Source organism: Meles meles, chromosome 7, assembly GCF_922984935.1.
Source record: "Meles meles chromosome 7, mMelMel3.1 paternal haplotype, whole genome shotgun sequence".
Taxonomy (NCBI): domain Eukaryota; kingdom Metazoa; phylum Chordata; class Mammalia; order Carnivora; family Mustelidae; genus Meles; species Meles meles.
Window position 1 is genome coordinate 68,031,377 of NC_060072.1, and position 21,269 is coordinate 68,052,645.

A 21,269-nucleotide genomic window follows, 5' to 3' on the forward strand; every position below is an offset into this window, starting at 1 on the left:
TCAACTAGTTCAACAAAGCTCAAGCCAAAAATAAATCTGCTAACCTCCTAAAGACCACTCAAAAGAATTACTGGTCTCTTCTTACACAATCACCTTATTTATTCTTAATAAATCTGAAAGCACTATTACAGTTCCTGGTTTTACAGAAACTGAAAAGAATCAAGTAGCCCATCCTCCCAGGAACGAGGCTGTGCTAACCTTCCTCCCACTCAACACGCCCTCTTGCCCAAACAGCTGTACAAACTGTTTAAAGAGTTTTAGAATCTTTTGCGAACCTTTGCAATTATTTCACAGATTATTTAAAATATGTAGTCTATCCTATGCTGTCATCACTTACTTGTCTAAATAGGGGGAAAGTATCAGAACGCTTTACTCTGTGAGCAGGAGGATTAACCAACACCGAGTGGCAGTCAGAAACCCAGCAAAGTTGCCATATTAGGGTTGAAGTCCACGTTTAAGCTGCTTCTAGATGGGTTACCAAGAGCCCTGAAATAACCTCAGAAAGCCGGAGAGGTCTCCAGAGTGGCGACAAAGGAGTCTCTTTGATCTGTTTGGCAGCCTTACAATCAGAAAGTTCTTCTTACGTCTAATCTAAATATCTCCTACTGAAATTCAAACCCATTTATTTTTCTCAGATTCTCCATAAAAATGAAGAACTTCAACTGGAGAAATTAATTTGCCCAAATTCTCATAGCAAATAAGAAAAGAGTAGCTAGAAGCAGCACTGGTTTCCTTTGAGTCTCATCATTCTGTAACCCCAATCTCTTAAATTTTCGGTCCATTTTGCTAAGGGAAAAACTGCTTGTCTCCCCCCAAAACTCTGTGAAACTGATTTGAGAATAAAGTTGCCCTTCTGAAATCCTCGTGATTTGTATTTATTTAAGAATTTAAAAAACAGAGGGGGTGCCTGGGTGGCTCAGTGGGTTGAGCCACTGCCTTCGGCTCAGGTCATGATCTCGGGGCCCTGGGATCAAGTCCCGCATCGGGCTCTCTGCTCAGCAGGGAGCCTGCTTCCCTCTCTCTCTCTCTCTCTGCCTGCCTCTCTATCTACTTGTGATCTCTCTGTCAAATAAATAAATAAATAAAAATTTTAAAAAAAGGATTTAAAAAACAGAACCCCTCACAAACTTTTAAAGGTCTTTAATTAATAAAAATAAAATCATAGGTAACTTTTATCAACTACCCCTAGGTTGAGGACAGTGTGACACGTTTCATAGGCACGACAATCTTTCATCTTCACAATTCTATGAAGTAGATGTTTCTAGACTTATAGATGAGAGAACAGAGACTTAAGTCACCACCCCAAAGATAAACAACTAGTAAATGGAACCTGGTCTGCTTTGTATCAGGGACCAAGCTCACAACCCATTTAACTATACGGTCTCTCATGTGGCTTTTATTTTCAAATGAGTAAGCCCCACTTTACAGAGTACTTTTTTCCTGAAAGTACCACACTCATTATTACAAATTTGATCTTCCTCACCTCTTACCATTATAAAATATGTGTAAAAATAACACCCCAAGCTTTCACAAAACTGAAGAGTCATACTTAAGAATACAGCAGACATTATTTATTTTTTAAAAAATATCATGTTGGGACGCCTGGGTGGCTCAGTTGGTTAAGCGGCTGCCTTCGGCTCAGGTCATGATCCCAGCGTCCTGGGATCAAGTCCCATATCGGGCGGGCTCCTTGCTCGGCAGGGAGCCTGCTTCTCCCTCTGCCTCTGCCTGCCTCTCTGCCTACTTGTGATCTTTCTCTCTCTGTCTCTCTCTGACAAATAAATAAATAAATAAAATCTTTAAAAAAAAATATCATGTTGTACACCCTTTTCTTTTTAAAGATTTATTTTTAAGTAATCTCTACACCCAATATGAGGCTCAAACACACAACCCTGAGATCAAGAGTCACATGATCTACGTACTGAACTTGCCAGACACCCCTAGTGGACATTTTTTAAAAACTAAAAAAAAAATATGTGCACTTAGACTTAGGAGTGAGTTTGACCATCTACAGAACTTTTGCACTAGATAATCATCTTGTCATAGTCCATTCTGAGACTCTTCTTTGTTCCATTAATCTATCCATCCATCCAACCATCCATCCATGCATTCTCATACCTAAACTAAACTATTTTATTTCCAGATCTGTAAAATATATTTTGGCACCTGGCTGGGCAAACCTCTCCCCTTTTTCCTTGTTTCTCCTTCCTCAAATTTTTACATACTCTTTCATATGAATTTTAGAATCTGCTCGTAAAGTTTAATTTAAAAACTTGGGGTTTTGATTGGGTATTGTCCTTTTTTTTTTTTAAGATTTATTTATTTTAGAGGGAGAGAGAGAAAATGCATGCAAGTGGGAGGTGGGGCAAAAGGAGAGAGAGAGGGGGAAAGAAGCAGACTCCCTGCTGAGCAGAGCCTGACACAGGGATCTATCTCATGACTCTGAGGTCATGACATGAGCCAAAATCAAGAGTTGGATGCCTAACCGACTGAGCCACCAGGGGCCCCACATATTGTCTTTTTGAAAAGAGGAAAAAACATGCTTTAAACTAAGCCAGCATCAGCCTTGGGCTTCAAATTACCATTTTTATTTTGGTTCTTTGCCGAGGTATTTCTGCCACCTGGGGACAAGTTTCCAGATTGAAGGTTGTGGTTTTTAATAGTCCTTTTAAAAAAAAGCTGCATCCAAACTTACAGTGTCTGTTATTGATTGCAGAAAACAAAATAAGAATTCATTAAGCCTGTGAAGTGGTACTTGCAAGACAGTTAAGGCCCTGGGATCACCAGAGATAGAAAAATAGAAGAAACCAGCTAAGCCAATACTTCCACAGGTTTCAGGTAAGGCTGATCCAAAAATGGGCATCGTTATCACCTGATATACACTAGACTCTTTGCTAGAAGGAAGAGATCCAAACAGTAAGAGATTATTATATGAGCACTCTAAAATCCCATAATATTTTTGAACAGAGCAAGACTAACTCATAGAAATAATTAGTACATGTGACAAAATCTGGATGGGCCTTTGAGATACAAGCAGGGCTTCAGAACAGGGAAAAACAGGTGCAGGCTGCAGTTCCCAATAAGAACTAGTAGGTCAGGTAGCTCAGCTCTAGTTTCACTGAATGCTTCACAATAATCAAAATTTAATGACACCTATTCAAAAGTCCACGTGAAGAAAAATGGGATGATCTCAATTTGCTTGATAAAGCAAGACTGAGCCAAGTTTACAACACCCGAATAAAAGGGCTGAGATTCTTTGGGAAAGCATCACCCTTTGTTCTTGCTGAAGCTACTCCCCATGATGTGCACAAACTGTGGCCTGCACGAGATGATCCAATTGGGAAATCCCCCCAATGCTTTGTGGCTCGAGGGACTACTCTGTACCAGAACTTTATCCTACTCCCCTCTATGCAACCATAAAAGTCCCTATTCCATAGGACTTGCATCCACAAAAACCTCCACCCAGTTTCCCAACATCATGGAAATTTACTAGTTCACTCAGAAGACCTAGTATGTGGGCTCATCTATTTGTGGAAAGAGGTAGTTCTTTCCAAAATTATTGAGTCAGAAAATTTTACCAGCACTAGATTTGTTAAAAAAAAAAAAAAAAAGGGAAAAAATTTTTTTTAGTTGAATAAACAGGATGAACACTGTATCTCCTTCCAAGGAGAAAAAAAACAACTTCTAAACATAGCTGGGAATATTGGTTGGGAGGAATTAGGGTGGAACCTTTTTTTTTTTCCCCCAATTTAAATCATATGCAAACTCTATAGTTATTTAATTTAAAAATCATTATTAGATAATGCAAAGTAAGGCATCTCACTGATTTCTTTACCACACTGACATGCCAGTGAGCATTATGTTAGGAAGGGTATTTTCTTTGAAAATGAGTATAAAACTTACCTGTGATTGCTATTAAGGCAGTTTCACTAACATCAGTTAGTTTAGACTATTTAACCCTCTGAGGTTCTTTCCCTTCAGTCCTCCATGTTGTTTATACTTTTAAAAGGTAATTATTTGTACTTTAAGCAGAGAACACAGCAGGTGTGGACAGTTCTCACACAGAAGCCTCAGAACACCGCTTCTAATCAGATACACTGTAAATCACAAAACATCACGTCATACTCTACAGCTTTTACTAAGTGAGATTGGGAAGGTTGTTGGGTTGTACATTTTTAGAAATGAAATACTCTATATAGTTCTCCACAAACTTTAAGAGTTGTGAAGGTCAAAAGGAAGAGGCAAAATTGTTTTTTAAAAGTCACTACTCAATGTATGCGCACTGGAACAATAAAAATTCTGTATCTAGGATAATGGTTATTTCTGTGGAAGGAGGGAAAGCGTATAGGAGCCATCTCAAACTCTATTAATTTTGTTTACTTCATAAAATCCAAGGCAAATCTGGCAAAATATTAATATTTGTGCAGCAGACACACAGATGTCCCTTATACTTTTCTCTGTAACTGTTCATGTTTATAATAATTCATAATAAAAAATTCAACTATTCGTTTGTAATGCAATCTTAAGGAAAGAAAAATGACAAAGATGCCAAGGAACTTTAAAGGCTTCTTGTGGATGAATTTTTTTTTTTTTTTTTTAAGATTTTATTTATTTATTTGACAGAGCGAGACCACAAATAGACAGAGAGGCAGGCAGAGAGAGAGAGAAGGAAGCAGGCTCCCGCTGAGCAAAGAGCCCGACGTGGGACTCGATCTCAGGACCCCGAGATCATGACCTGAGCCGAAGGCAGTGGCTTAACCCACTGAGCCACCCAGGCGCCCTGGATGAATTTTTTTAAAGCTACTTAACTTCATACATACATAGAATATCTTATTTTCTACTGTTTTCCTTATTAACATCATCACCAGACAGTTTCAGTTAAAAAAGCACAACTCTCCAGGGACAAAGCAGTCTCAGGGAGTAGCATGCAGTGAAGGTGATGGGCGTGGGAATAGCTGGGCAGGGCGAGGAGAGAGCCCGGGGGCAGAAGACCACCACTCAGCAGAAGAGGCCACCAGTTTTCCAGACCCAGGTCTTCTGGGAGGCTTCATTATTTCCTTTGAAGTATCATGACTTCCCAGAATACCAGAGAGATCTATATTTAAAGGATTAAAAACATATCCCATACATACTAAAATATTTCCAGATGAAACAATATAACATCAAGGACTTACTGTAAGATAGTAAGAAGGGAATAGGCGGGGGTACAGACGAAACAGGACTGGTCATGCTTTGATAGCCATTCAGGCTGGTGAGGGTCCGTGGAAATACATTATTCTCTCTTGTTGTGTATATTTAAATTTCTCCACAATAAAGTTTTTTAGGAAGAAAACCCAAAACTAAAATAAATGACTGAATGATTACCATATTAAAAGGCCCGCCCCATATCAATGTTAGATCTGTTCATGGCAAGGCAGCCAGGCCAGACTCATCCTGACACGACCACTAGTTAGCCAGGTACCCTCACCTTATTCAGCGGGTACCCTCATTTTGCTTTTGAGTTTATCCAACTAAACAAACAAAAAAAAAAGTTTGGACAAGCTAATATTAAGTTTCCTTTTAACTATAACATGATTATTGGATTTCTAAAACTGACTTACAGTACAACACAATTAAGAACGGCAAATGTTATTAGCGATCTACTACGGCGAAGCGGGGGTTTCTTTGATCCCTCGTTTATTTACTTATTTGACAAACACTCGGGGAATGCGTATGATGTGCCAGGCAGCGCAACATGTGGGTAGAATACAAAGTAAAATGACACAGAATCTCTGCTTTCCAGACCCAATCTAATCGTGGCAGACAGATGTATAAACAAATGACAATACAATGTAAGTGAGATGATAGCGATGACGGAGTTGAAAATGCCAGAGGCCTTCACAGTGACAGAGAGCAGGGAATTGTAGATAATCTCATAAGCAGAAGGAGAAAGTTAAGTGGCTGGAGATGACACTGGATAAGAAAGTAGGGACCAGACTGAAAAGAGCCATGAATGCCATACCAAGGAATCTAGACGGTATCTTGAAAAGTGATAAGGAAGCTATTTTAAAGATTGTAAGCCTGGAAATGATGTGGTCCAATATACATTTTAGATGAGCTTTTGGAGCAGGAATCTAGAATTGGTGATCGTTCATGGTGTTTGGAGAATCAGAGGATGGAGTAAGAGAAGGGAAGGGAGGTTTACCTGGTAGGGAGAAGATACTCCAATGGCCCAGCAGGATATGATGAGGGCTTGAACCAAGGCAATATTAGTGGAGATTACTGAGATACTGTTACAGCTTTAGAAATGCAGATTTCAGGTACTCTATTTCTCTCCCCATCTTTCAAGATAATAAACATGTACTGCATGGAGTTACATGCAAACAAATCATGGAACTCTACATCAAAAACTAAAGATGTACTGTATGGTAACTAACATAACATAATAAAATAAAATAAAATAAAATAAAAAACAAGCTACAGCATGAAATAACAATGTCTATTCATCATCCGTGGGGTACCAGCTTCAAGCACAGTGCTAAGCACATAGCAGATGCTTAATAAATGCAGGTTATGTGTTGAATGAGTTTTGATGAACTAATGAAACAGACAGTACCATGTGTCATATTAACAATGACAAGATAAAAAGAACAAGTAAGGGAAGGCAAAAGTTCTCTTTCAGGTGATTTTTGTGCCCCTCTATAACCCTCCTCCCAACCCCCCAAACTTTTAGGCAACATTACCAATAATCCTTACTGCTACTTCTTAAAACAATAGAGTGGATAGTTAATTTGTTGTTATTTAAGAGTTAGACTACTCTCATGTACAGACTATAACAGAAGATAGTTTTTTTCCCTTACAAACTACAAAGTACCTTTTAAGTACCAAAACGGGCTCTTCTAAGAAAAGTATTAGAAGTACTCAGTATTATGTGCCACAAACCATATAAACTTTTGTTTTGATTTTTATAAAACAAAAGGAATATTTTCCTCTCAAATACAATTATCTTCGTTTAAATAAAAATAAAAAGCAAAGCACAGAGAGTAGATCATCTGAACAATGTCCTGCTGTCATGACTATTACTCTGAAACTGGAAAATGAGGCCCTTTAATTATTACCTTCTTATAATTTCAGATTCTCTCAGCAGTAAACCTGTGGTCCTAAACATCAAAACTTATAAATTTTATTCTATTCCAAACACAAAACCTTACAAAATCTTAATATCACCCCAAATGTCACTGACAATAATAACAAATGTATAATTTATAATAAGGAAATGAACATTAATTATGTGCCAGGTATGGAGTGTGTGGGTGTCTGTTAAACAACGAACCGGCTGAGGTCATGATCTCAGGGTCCTGGGACCAGGCCCTACCTCCCTGCTCTGTGCTCAGCAGGGAGTCTTGCTTCACTCTCTCCCTTCCTGCTCTGCTTGCTTCCTCCCCACCCCAACCCCAGCTCAAGTTCTCTCAAATAAACAAATAAAATAAAATCTTTAAAAAAAGATTTGTAGGGCACCTGGGTAGCTCAGTTGGTTAAGCCACTGCCTTCGGCTCAGGTGGTAATCCTGGAGTCCTGGGATCGAGTCCCTTGTCAGGCTCCCAGTTCTGCAGGGAGTCTGCTTCTCCCTCTGACCCTCTCCCCTCTCATGCTCTCTCTCACTCGCTCTCTCTCAAATAAATAAATAAAATCTTTTAAAAAAACAAAATAAAATAAAATAAAATAAGATTTGTGTGCCAGGTAATAGGCTTAACATTTAAGCTACAGTACCCATTCGACCTTGACCCTCGCATTAACCCTAAGAAGTGGTACCTAAAGTACCACTTTTCTACTGCCATTTTGCAGTAGAAAAAATAAATGGGCTCAGAGAACATGCGTATCTTATCCAACGTTATACAACCAAAACAAGCTTGTCAGTAGCCCACACTGCCACCATGCAGGACAGACTGCCTCTCCAAAACTGTGTGAGGTAGGTGGGCAGGTGTTATTAACCGCATTTTAAAGATGAAAAACTAGAGGTTCAGACAAGACTTGCCTAAGGTAACACATCTAGAAATGGAATCAGCAACTTAGGCTCCTGGTTCAGGGGCTCTACCACTCTACCTCTAATATTGCACCTGTTCCATGAAAGAAATCATAACCACTTCATGGGAATCAGCAAAATAGAAAATCCCCACCGTTGTTTAAAAACAATCAAATCAAATCAAACACAAAATGTCTGTCAGCATAACACAAAGGTCACGAGGTTCTTAAAAAAAACAAAAAACAAAAAAGGCAGTAAATTTCTTTTTGACACATGCTAGACTGCCTTTAACTCAAATCATAAAAGGAGCTAATTTAGAAAACGGGATTTTCCAAATTTTGAAGGTGTGTATTTACTTAGTTTTCCCAGTATTTACTTATTTGTACCTTCTAAAGACCACCACATTGAACTGCCAAAGTTTTCAGTACTTATCAGAAACTTGGGAAAAGGTTAAGAGCAATTTTCTGTCCCCAACCCACAGAGAAAACAAGGTCTACGATTAATCCTCACAGAATCTACCGCCAAATAACAAGCAGGTGCAATATTTCTCTGATGCACTGTATGTATGTGGGGTGGAGGTGGTTTAAAAAAAAAGGGTGAGGAGAAACATTAAAACAAACTACATTCGGGGGCTCATTTCTTCTAAGTGACTTACGGCTAATAAGGCATCTGGCTGTTGACAAGATGATCCCGCCCTTGAATACAAGGAAGTTGCACCCAGTCTCACAAAGCAGATGCAATCACCCCAAACAGAAATCTGGACTTCCCTCCAAGACAAATATGGAATTCAATCTGTGTGATGCCTTGAATGTCGCTAATTAATTTGCAATCCTGTAGTATGACCATACAAGGCAGGGAAAAGAGCTACCTTCCTAGTCCTTCCTTGAGGGGAAGCAATAGAGGAAAAAGCATAATATTTAAATCCCATAGCAAAGTTTTAAAACTTTTCCATTAAGATACACACCCTAGCTGAGTCATCAGCATAATACACTGCAGCCAATCACCTTGGTACTAACTACCTTTCCTATACATGGTTGTTCCAACTCTGCTAATTCTACTCAAAACAGAATGGGTAAGAAGCTATAACCCGTTTCATTCTTTTCACTTAGTCATTTAACCCTATAATTTTTAGAGGAAATGCATTGATCTTAATTCATCTAAGCACTTAACCTATAGTTAAATGAATAAAGAAACCACAACTGAGTGAAAATTATATCTGAAACAACCAATAGTCAAAGCAATAATAGCAACCTAAAGAAAACTGTTTCAGGAGCCAATGAGAATGTTTTGAATCCAAAATAAAGATTACGAGGAGGAAAATTCTCTTAACCTAAAAGTACTTGATCCCATCTACCACACGAAAAATGTGTTTCCCACTTTCAACATCACTTTAAAAAACAAAACAGTTTTAGGTGAATTCTTCTCTTAAACTAAAAATTAATTTTAAAAAAGTAATTAATTCGTCTTCCGATACCAGCTGATAAATCTTATGAATCTACTTCTAAGACTCTGCAACTAGACTGCCTGAGTTTGAATCCCTGATTGCACTCTTGTCAGCTTGTTTGATCTCAGAAAAGTGAATTCATCTGTGTGGGCCTTAGTTTCTTTATCCACCGAAGGCGTCCTTGTGAGTTAATGCAAGTAATACATTTGGAACAGTACCTGACACATGATAAGTGGGCAGTTTGAAGAAACTGTTATCATTTCTCTCACCACTGTTGTTAACTTGACAATCATATTCCCTTTGCCATCCTTAAAGCATGTGGAAAATCTATTGAAGATAATTAGATCTCTGAACTACCACTCGGCTAAAGAAAATAATACATTGACAGTTTGGTCGGCAAGTTATATATTTCAAAGAACTTAAGTCTGTGATTTGACATCATAAGGACTCAGCTGTAAGAATAGTTTAGGATTCATGTGGCTCTCTTATGGGCAGCTGTTACAGATTTCAAGTAGTCCCTAAGTTGCAAGTATTAAACTTTTGGAATTAGGAAGCCAAAAATATTTTGTATTCAAAATAATCACAATACACCTGGCGAGACAGATGATACTCTTATATAATTCTTATGATATTAGGCACTCTTCTAAACAGTATATCTTAAATACATGAAGAAATTCTATGAATCAATTGAAACAAACAAACAAAAATAAGATAAAAAGAGCAAAAACTCCAAATAGGAATTTCACAAAAGGGAAAACACAAATAGTCCATAAATAAAATTTAAGATGCTCAACTACAATTCTGATCAAGGAAATTAAAATTAAAGCTCCAAAGAGGTATCATTTCACACCCCTAGATCAGCAAAAACTTAAAAGGCTGTCAATATCTAGTTTTGCTAAGGAAGTAGAATAATAGGAACTCTTATTCACTGCTGATGAAGGTAGAACTGCTTTGGGGAACAGTCTGATACTCCTCAGTAAAGCTCAACAGACACACACCCAATGAACAGACACATACCAATGACCAAGCAACTACATTCCCAATACATATGCCAAAAAGATACACGTGGAGTACAGGGGGCATTCATCACTTAATGATGGTCACTGGGGCAATGTTCCCACAGACAAAAAATAACAACAACAACAAAATACAATGATCATTAACAGAAGAGGAACAACAACAACAACAACAAAAATAGTGTGGTATGGTCCTATAACTGAAAACTACACAGCAGTGAAAATGATCTAAATATCACTACATTGATGAATCTCAGAAACAAACATAAAGTTGGGAAAAAAAAGGCAAGTCATAGAATATAAACTGTTCTCATTTATATAAATTCAGAAATAAACAAACTAAAATATCATATTCACTCAATGGGATATATTCCTAGATAATGAAACTGTAAGTAAAGCAAAGGGATGCTTAAAAAAAGACAACTAATTTAAAACTGAGAGAAAAACGGCATATGGGAAGCTTCTGGGATACTGGGAAAGTTCTATTTGTTACCCTCCATGGAAATTACTGCACAAATACATTTTATGTTCTTGTATGTAACACACTTTAAACAACAATTTAACATATGGGGCGCCTGAGTGGCTCAGTGGGATAAGCCTCTGCCTTCGGCTCGGGTCATGGTCTCAGGGTCCTGGGATCAAGCCCCACATCAGGCTCTCTGCTCAGCGGGAAGCCTGCTTCCCCCTCTCTCTCTGCTTGCCTCTCTGCCTACTGTGATCTCTGTCAAATAAATAAATAAAATCTTTAAAAAAAGAAAAACAATTTAACATATTCCTTTTACAAGAGTTGTGGGGTGCCTATGTGGTTCAGTCGGTTGAGCATCTGGCTCTCAATCTCAGCTCAAGTCTTGATCTTAGTTAGGGTCATGAGTTCAAACCCTGCACTGGACTCAAGGATGGTCATGGAACATACAAAAAAAAATTTTTTTTTAAAGAGTTGTGGTTAAGACTACATAATGAACTCATCATTGAAACAATGTAGACATTTCAGACTAGGAAAGTAACTATTTAGGATAAAGAATGTGAGAAATAAAACCTGCAACAGAAACAAAAATACTGAAAATTTACAATTGAGTCAAACTCATTCACAGGTAGAAAAGCAACAAAGTAATGATATAAAGCATCTTTTTGTCCAAGTGTGTTCTACAAAACATTTCTTCTTAGTTGTCTGAAGGAAAATGGGTTCCAGTAGTGAAAGAAATTTGGGGAATAATGAGTTGAACAAGTAAATCTCCTAAAGAACAAACAGAATTTTCCAAATTCTTTGACCCTGGAACCTTTTAACATGGTGAATTACATAGTGGTTCTTTTAGGACTTGTGTTTCATGTAATACAAACTGGGAAACATTTTGTAACACAGAGGTCATACTATATACAATATTACCCCCAAGACTAAATCAGGAGAAAAATATTCTAGTAAAAAGCTACTTAGATTCGTGACATGGGATAATTATCATGATGCAATGTTAAATGAAAAAGCAAGCGACAAAACATATAATAGTACACGATCATATATACATATATGTGTCACATGTATATATACACATACGTATATATTTCCTATCCCTTTATATGCAAAAGAAAAAGACCAGAAAGAAAACCAACCAAGTACTGTTAATGGTTATCTTTTTTTCTTTACACCTCTTTGAATTTTCTAATTTCCTAAAATAGCTTGACATGCCTTTTATCACCAAGGGAAAAATTACTTGTTAAAGTAATTTCAATCAACACGAATATGAGGATCCCTTCAGATTTATCTACTAGAAGTTATTCATGAAAGCCAGTCCTTGAACCTCCATCTCTGAACTCTTGAAGAGAGCTCCTCCTCCCGCCACTCCCCCCACAGCCCCCCCCCCCCCCCCCCCCCCGCCCCGGCCCCGCCTTTACGCAAGACTCTCCACAGGTGACTAACACATTCTACCTTTTCATCCAACTGGCTCTTTCACATTTCTTTGCTTAACAGTTCCACCTAAACACCTTACAGATAACTCATACATAATTACATCCAAAAGTAAATGCATACTTTTCCTCCACAGCCAACCCCATTTCTGTCCATGGCACCCACCTTTCTTCCAATCAGAAAGCTTGGAAAGCAATTCAACTCCCCCTCCCCTGTTTCAAGTTCATTAACAAATGCTGTCCACATCTCTCTCCCATCCCACCTTATTCTTCATTCTCATTTCCATCATATCAGTCCAGGCCCCGCTCACAATGTCAGTGACATAACTGCAGCAGCATTCAAAGGGGGTCTTCCTGATGCCATTCTCTGTCATCTGTACATCACTGCTCCTTCTACAGAGCTTGGATGATGTCATTCCTTGGCTCAAAAACATTTAAAGCCTTCTCCTTTCTGCCACTCCAATCTAAACTTCTTTGCCTGGCTTTTATTAAACCCCATAATTTGGTTCCACCCTAACTACTTAACTTTATTTTCCATTATTCGCCAGTCTCCTCCCTCATCAACCAACAGACATACCATAATCAACCCTACCACCAAGCCCTGGAATATCTTAAAAATAGTCCTTCCTTTCCCCCTCTATTTGTGTTTAAAGAACCTATGAATTATTACCTCTTCTACAAAGTTGTTCTTGATTTCTCCTGCCTCATTTATGCTTCACTTCAGAACTTGTCTAGCACTTACTATGACTCTCCCAATTGGGCATTTGATTCCATACTCCTGTGAAAGTGGATTTGCTGTCATGTATGTTAGTCTTCTGTTAAGTTCCATAATTCTCGAGGACAAGAGCCATACCTTATTCTGTCCCCCACACCATTTAGCATGATAAAAGCACAAAGAAAGGGCTAATATTTGTTGACTGAAGTAATCAGCTTCAGCCCCAGCTTCTCTTTCACTATATTATATATACCGCTACACACATTGTAGCAATTTGGGCAGGTCAAGCACAGTCCTAAGGAATATAACAGGAGACTATTTCGGCACAGTACTATGGAGGTCCATTAGATATAACACTGTAGTGATGACAAGGGGTCCCCATGTCCCAATGATGGAACAACAGAGACAGAATTCTAGGGAATGATAACTGGCGTTCTCGAAGTCTCTTTCAAGGGTGAGTAATGAGGATCTCAAACACCTTCTAACCTCTATGGCAACAGGAACTAGGTCTTCTGAAGGAGTGCTTTGACAACAAAACAACTTTGAACAACAAAGAGAACAACAAAGAGAAATGCCTATTCAAACAAAAGACCTGAGCAGAGTCCTACCTATTCATAAAATGCTATTACATAAATCAGCAAATCTCAGGTGCCATGCTGCTACTGGTTAAGAAATGATAACTCTTATATTAAATATTATAGTAACTCTTATATTAAATGTTTCTTATATTTTCATGTGCAGAGTAGTAGTGCCCATATTTATGAGGTTCGTTAGAGTCTTCAAAGGGCTTTCTAAACCATCTTTTATTATCTGACCTCTCCTAAATAGAGGGTGAAATGGATACAAAGGGTCACATTAAAATAGTTTATATACAACAACTATTTTGTTTGAGTCTACTTTAAATATACATAACCATATCATTCTAAAAGTAAGAGCTACTTCAGAACCTGACTACTCAATGACTTAAGGAGTTTTCTCCCATGGAAATGGTAATGTTTTAGAATGCTTAACCTATCAACACTTAGCATAATCTCTATAAAGCTTTCTCCCCCCCGCCCCCCCATCGCTTCTCGGCCTTTTGGCTAAGATCAAGTGTAGTATCTGTTCTTATCAGTTTAATATAAAGCTTTCTCCCTTTTAGAAGAGCTATTTTAATTTACCCATTTTGTGTTGAGTCAATTAAAACATATATGGAATTCCCTAAATACAAATGATAAAAACCAGTTTTCAACAACATCTCTATTTATAAAAGTTGACATTTTTCTTTAAACTTAAATAATTTGTATTCAATTTCAAAGTGTAATGCCCGGGTTGTCAATAAAGGCATTATTATTGTCTGGACATTAACCCCCAAATAGAAGTTTTTTGAAGAGATTACTGTGATGCTTCTCATGGTTCCTTTTAGCAAGCGGACAGTGTTAAAGGATGATGTGATGGCAGAAAAACAAACAGGAAGGTGTTAGCAACAATGCGGTGTTAGGTTCCTGTGAACACAAACCCAGAATATGAGTATTAAAGAAAACTGCCATTTTACAAATAAGTAAATATGATAACATTAAGCCTTACTGGGATTTGATGAGATAGGACTCTGAACTGGAATAGAGCAACGGTGGAAACGTAGGGCATAAAAAGTTGCTGATTTGGAATATTCTAGAGACTGAAGCTGACACAGAAATAAATGGAACTTTTGGAATATCTGCTAGAATTCTTCCACAGCTAAAACTCGAGGCATCTGATAATGCCTTGCTAAACCTTCTATCTCTCAAACAAGAAAAGAAATATTATGGATATGAATGTGACCACAGGAAGAAATTAGCTGATTAAATGGAAGTATTGGTAAACCTGACAGCAATTTTGAAGTTTTGTTACAGTAGCTGTTCTCTAATGTGGTACATTAGAGAACACAAGTTATAGAACATTCATAGAATATAGAAGCAAATCTTGCCTGAGACTCTAAAAGGGATGTTGCATGATATGTTTTAGGAAGCTCTCAAGAATACAACTCTGGTTAAACTAGCTTTGATTGAGTAATATTTACTGAGCATCCACGATGGCCAGGTACTGTTCTTGGCAGGAAGGACACAGGTAACATAAAACACCTGCCCTTATGGAGCTTACATTCGAGTTGGGGAGAGACTAGAAAGTGCACGGGCTGAGGGAGGAATTAACATTTTAAATAAGGTCATCAGGAGATGACCTTGAGAAGTTCCCTTGAGAAGGAAGTTTGAAACAGATGAGAAAAAGTGGTTTCAAAACCTGGGGGCACAGAGGAGTAACTACAAAGGCCCTGAGGCAGCAGTGTGTCTGCAAGAAACAGCAAGGAGATTAGCATGGTAAGAAGAGAGTGAGTGCACGGGCATGGTAAGAAAAAGAGTTCAGAGATGTAAGCGGTACCAGAATGTGAAGCACTTGTAGACACTATAAGGATTTTGGATTACTCCTAAATTATAACCATTAAGAACTCACACTTCTTAGGTCCTGTTACACTCAATGTCTACGTGAAATACCTGTATTTGGCTAGGCTTTGTGAGGAAAATACAAAGGAGGTAGAAACCATGATTATTTCCCTGGAGACAGTGCCCATTTTAAACTCTGTTGAAAGTAAATTATAAATTGAAAATGAATTTAAAAGAATAATAAGGAAATGTTCTATATCTATTCAGGACTTGATCAAGTACCAGGTTTAAACCTCTAGGTTTTAGGGCACCCGAGTGGCTCAGTCGGTTAAGAGGCTGCCTTCAGCTCAGGTCATGATCCCAGGGTCCTGGGATGGAGCCCTGCCTAGGGCTCCCTGCTTAGTGGGGAATCTGCTTTTCCTTCTGCCCCTCTAAACACTCCTCATCTCTCTCTTTCTCTATCTCTCCCTCTCAAAAATAAATAAATAAAATCTTGAATAAACTTCTAGGTTTTAAGTAAATAATTTCTAATATTACGCCACCAGAAGTATCCAGGAAAGAAGGGCAAGAGAGAGAGAATTAAAGAAAGAGAATGAGTTAGAGAAACATGGGGGAGAAAAGTATAACCAAACAGTATAGCCCCCCACTCACCCTAGTCATGTGGAAAAAAAGTAAAACTTAAAATGATTTGGTACAAAAATAATAGAACTCTTGTTATAAATGCAAAGGATATTAATGACAGAGAAAAGGGGAAGATTTGGAAAAGAGTGGCTGCACAGAGAGCTCTCCAATGAACTTAGATTTTAAAAACACAGATAAGAGAAACTGAGAGGAGGCACACGTAACATGGATGCCTATAAAAGAAACAGAGGATGGTATCAGGAAGCCAGATGCCCACAGTGAGCTGAACTTAAGAAAACCATTAAGGGCTACAAAAGCAGCTTCTGAATTTTCATTTGGAAGGAAAAATTTGCAATCGGCCTTGGTAAGTTGGTGCAAGGAAACAGTGTAGTTAACATAGGACAGGAAAAAAAAAGGAAGAAAAACCACTTCTGTTTTGCTTTTTAAAAATATTGCACTTGCATACCCCTTTACAGTTTACATATTTCTATCTTCCGACATCTTTGCTGGGGAGATACAAGCCCTGTGTTATAAGGAGGACTCCCAGTGGGGTGCCCACCTGCCACCCACCCATGGAGCTCCGCCTCTCTTCTACAGTAGAGGGTGGGAAACAAAGGCCAAAAGTGGATGTGAAACCAGGGAGCTGAAGCCCAGGACATGGGAGGCCATCAGACAACTGCCCCTAGTGCCCTGCAAATCTTCTCACCTGGCCAGCTGATTGGTTTGCTATCTCAGGCCCACATGTTCTAAGCACTCGGATGACCCATGAGGACCAGAGAGCTGCGCTGAAAGACAGGAGACAAACTGCCCAATCTTTCAAAGTGAGGAAAGAACATGAGCATTACAAAAGAACATGGACGTTACAAAATGTTACAACACACTCATTGTTTTGCTTATCATCCAGCCTGAGGAAAATTCTAGAATAGATAATAAAGCAGATGGCTTTTGAACAGATGAAGATGGGTGATCACCAAAAATCTGCACGGATTCAGGAGGAAAACATCTTGCCAAGTAACTTACTTCCTTTGTTGGCAAGTCTTAAGGACAAATAATCTCTACGACTCTGAAAGGTACCGATCAAGACCCATTCTCCAATTTTTTTTAGGGTGAGGAAGGGAGAAAGATGAAGAAAAATGGGCTGAGTATTGGATATGTTTATAACTGATTAAGCAACAAAACTCAGAGTCATCTTAAGTAAGTTCTGCAAGGCTCGCTGGGCTTGGGCAGTTATATTATCCATGAACTGGATAAAGTTTGAACCTTATCAGATGTATTCTTTTCAAAGTCCTTATCCCAAACTGGAATCGGGAGAGAATAATCAAACAGGGCACAGTGGAGTCAAAATTCAAACCAATTTTAACGGAAGATTAACATAAACCAATGAAATTTATAGAGAAAAGGTAAAGAATTATACTTGGATTCAAAAAAATGAAACGCTGGCACAAATGGCGACAAACCGCTACATATATAAGAACAACTAAAGATGTCTGTTGAACAAAGCTTGACATAAACTAAAAATGTGAAATGGCCATCTATGCAATCTTACTATTAGGCTAAGCTAATAGACATAAAAGGTCAAGACAAAGGAAGGTGGATGTCATACTGTACACTGTACTGGTCAGCTCATACCTGGAGAAGTTTGCAATACTTGGCAATGCATTATAGTGAGTACAAAAGGCCAAGGCGAAATGCCCACCTAATTTGAAAATTAAATCACCCTCTGGGAGAAATATCAGCATGAATCAAGTAGAGTGGTAGAAATTAGCTATCAACATAAGTAATTCCAAAAGAATGTGTGACTGAAAATATCTGGAATACCCAACTCCGATCAAAACTGAACAGGATGTAGTTTCCAGGAGGTAGGATTAGAATGTGAATTAAGGGGGCACCTGGGTGGCTCAGTGGGTTAAAGCCTCTGCCTTTGGCTCAGGTCATGATCCCAGGGTCCTGGGATCGAGCCCCGCATCAGGGGCTTCCCTCCCTCTCTCATTGCCTACCTCTCTGCCTACCTGTGATCTCTGTCTGTCAAATAAATAAATAAAACCTTAAAAAAAAAAAAAGAATGTGGATTAAGAAAGCTGAAACCTTGTGGAGCACCTGGGTGCCTCAGTTAAGCGTCGGACTCTTGGTTTCAGCTCGGGTCATGATCTCAGGGTCATGAGATCAAGCCCCACACTGGGCTCCATGCTCAGCACAGAGTCTGCTCGAGATTCTCTCCCTCTCTACCCCTCCCACTCATGTGATCTCTCTCTCTCTCTCTATATATATATATATAAAATATATATATATATAATATATATATTATATATAAATATATATAAAATAAGTAAATAAATAAGTAAATAAATAAATCCTTTAAAAAAAAAGGAAGAAAACTGAAACCCTATCAGTTTTGTTTTTCTTCTGGCTAAACTGTGTTAACAGTTACATTAATAACAGTTATATTAATCTGGGGGGAAGAAAGCAGGAGTTCAACATGCAAGATTTTGCCTGTGTTCCTCTAACACTGCCCAAAATTAAAATGGGCTGCCCATATCCAAAGCAGCAGTGGGCAGAGGCATCCTTATAAAAAAAGACGCTCCATCAAGCTATCATGGCTTAGTGACACTTCCCATGAAGACTGTCCTACTGGGTGACAGTGTGTTGGCCAAATGATGCATGCTTCCATTCTATTCACCGTTATATTAATAAGCTCATTAACTGGCATTCTTGTGTTTATATAGTGGTCTCTTGGTCACTTGCTAATCATAAGTAAATTTCCATAATCCTGATTATTTCTGGACACACATAAACAATTCACATTTACAGAGCTGGAAAAGTGAGATCAACACCTTAAATATTAAATATTCTAGGAAGAAGATGGACAACAGAGTCCCAAGCTCAGAAGAGGTCTGAGCAAGATACACAGATTTCCAAGTGATCATGAGAGAGTGGTCCCTACTGACATCAGAGCACGTGAGATCATCCGGCAACCAGAGCATGTGCAGGAAGAAGAAAAGAGGATCGGGGCAGAAGGCTGGAGAACACTGGCCACCAAAAGAAATGAAAGTTAGATGTCCTGTAAACTGCTGAATTCCTTGTCTCAGCAAGGTACTAAAATATGTAGACAAAGACAAGCCGTCCACTTGTCAAGGATTAGAGGGAACACACAGTAGAGAATCTGACACTCTGACCTCTACAGCAGCTGTCAGCTTTGAATATGAGCCAAAGGCTTTCATTCAATCCAGTATTTCTCACAATCTGAGAAATAACTTTTTATCATCATTACAGAAACACTAAAATTGTGCCTATCCTTTTCCTTTGGCTTTGTTAGCTGCTCATGGAAAAACGTTTTGAAGCATTAAAGCTTCTTGTTTCCTGATAGTGAAATGTACTTGGTTTACCTGGATGGGAGACCACAGCCTCTAGATCTAATTTCTCACCCTGTTTTTCCTTCTGTGGGTCCTGTTATACGAGTAGGATGAATACACAGTTTTATCCAAACACATTTTCCTACTTGTGCTTCCCTTCCCTCTTGGCCACCTTTGCCTGATGGGGGCTAGATATGTAATCTGTGGTTTTAAATCTTAAATGTTTTACTACCTTTCAGAAATGTACCTGTAACTTTCACTAATATTTAAAATGTGCTGATTTCTGTTTCCCTTTCTACTCAATACTAAAGACAGAGGCACAGGTATATATACAAATTTTGTTTTTATTAAATCCAGAAATATTTGATTAAAACAAACTGTCATTGTGGGCATAACAATACACCCAGCATATTTCCAGACATGATTACTGGTGGTTCAACTTAATCTTAAAATATGGCACATGTCCCACTAAGTGGCACCTGGAACAGGTGTCAGAGGTATTTGACCCCTTTTAACCGTATCTCTAGCTCCTACCCTATGCCTCCCCTGACACTCTGCAAGCCTTCTTTTTTCTTGTCCCTCTTGTCTTTCACTTTCTTCTTGGTAGTGCCCAGAAACTTTGATTATTACCACTAACGGCACTAAACCCACTACAGCTGCCAAGCCCCAGCCTAGAATACAATGGATATAATTCTAATTAACTTTTTGATTGTCCTTAGAAAACAACTATATTCGGTTTCAGCAGTACACAAGACAGAAAGGATAAATGGCTGTAGAAAAGAAACCTATGTGAAAAAAGAAACCTAGCTTCCTAGTTCTGGCTATCTAATATAGATTATGTACACATAGTTCAGAATCATAATTTGCCAGTGCAGGTTCTTTTTTTTTTTTTAAGAGGGTTTTACTTATTTATTTTCAGAGAAAGAAAGAAGGAAGGGAGACAGGGAGAGAGGAAGAGCTCGAATGAGAGCAGAGGGAGAGGGAGAAGCAGACTCTCTGCTTAGCAGGGAGCCTTCAATGCAGATTTTGGAAGCCCAGAAAAGTGGGAGGGGAACAAACTAGGGCCCACATTTGAGACCATTTAAATTTAAGTCATGCTAATTTATATAGTAAGGGTTAGAGTAAAGAAGATTAAAAAAAAAAAAAATCAAGGCTGGAACCAGAACAAAAGGACTTTAGCACTAGATATTACAGTTCTGGGAAATTTTCATGGGTTCCATAAAACTTTATGGGAAAGGTAAATAATTGTGTTCCTACCACAGTCCCCTCCCCTGAGTCAAGTGCTTTGAAGCTATGCTCTATGCTGTATTCTCTTTAGAGGACAACCCTAGTAGCTCTGGGCATTCATCAGAGGAAAGGTTTTCAGTGCATTGCTTTCTCTCTTTATCTCTCTGGCTATTGGTATCATTCATCACCTTTTTTGCTTAATTTCACTAAGTGGAAGCAAGAGACAATTTATTACTGGCAGTATACTTGCAGGCTGGGAGTGGGAAGCACAGCAGAGTTACCTTCACTAGGCTATAAGAGGCACTAGAAATACTTCCTCACAAAAGCTCGGAGTGCTAGAGCTGGATAAAATAAATATATTTAAACAAACAAAAAACATGGCAGGAGCGCCTGGGTGGCTCAGTTGGTTAAGCATCTGCCTTCGGCTCAGGTCAGTATCTCAGGGTCCTGGGATCAGGCCCCAGGAAGGGTTTCCTGCTCAGCAAGGAGTCTGCTTCTCCCCCTACCACTCCCCCCTGCTCATGCCCATGCACGCTATCTCTCTCACTCTCTGAAATAAAATCTTCAAAAAAGAAGACTTAAAAAAATGGCAAATATAA

General features: G+C 38.6%; 1 protein-coding gene and 1 pseudogene across 3 annotated transcripts in view; one reads left to right on the top strand and one right to left on the bottom strand.

Annotated features, from left to right (window-relative positions):
* STK38L (serine/threonine kinase 38 like) overlaps positions 1-21,269 on the bottom strand; it is a 79,474-nt gene that overhangs the window by 48,602 nt on the left and 9,603 nt on the right. The gene's annotated exons all lie outside the window — the stretch shown is intronic.
* LOC123947681 lies at positions 14,139-14,241 on the top strand (annotated as a pseudogene).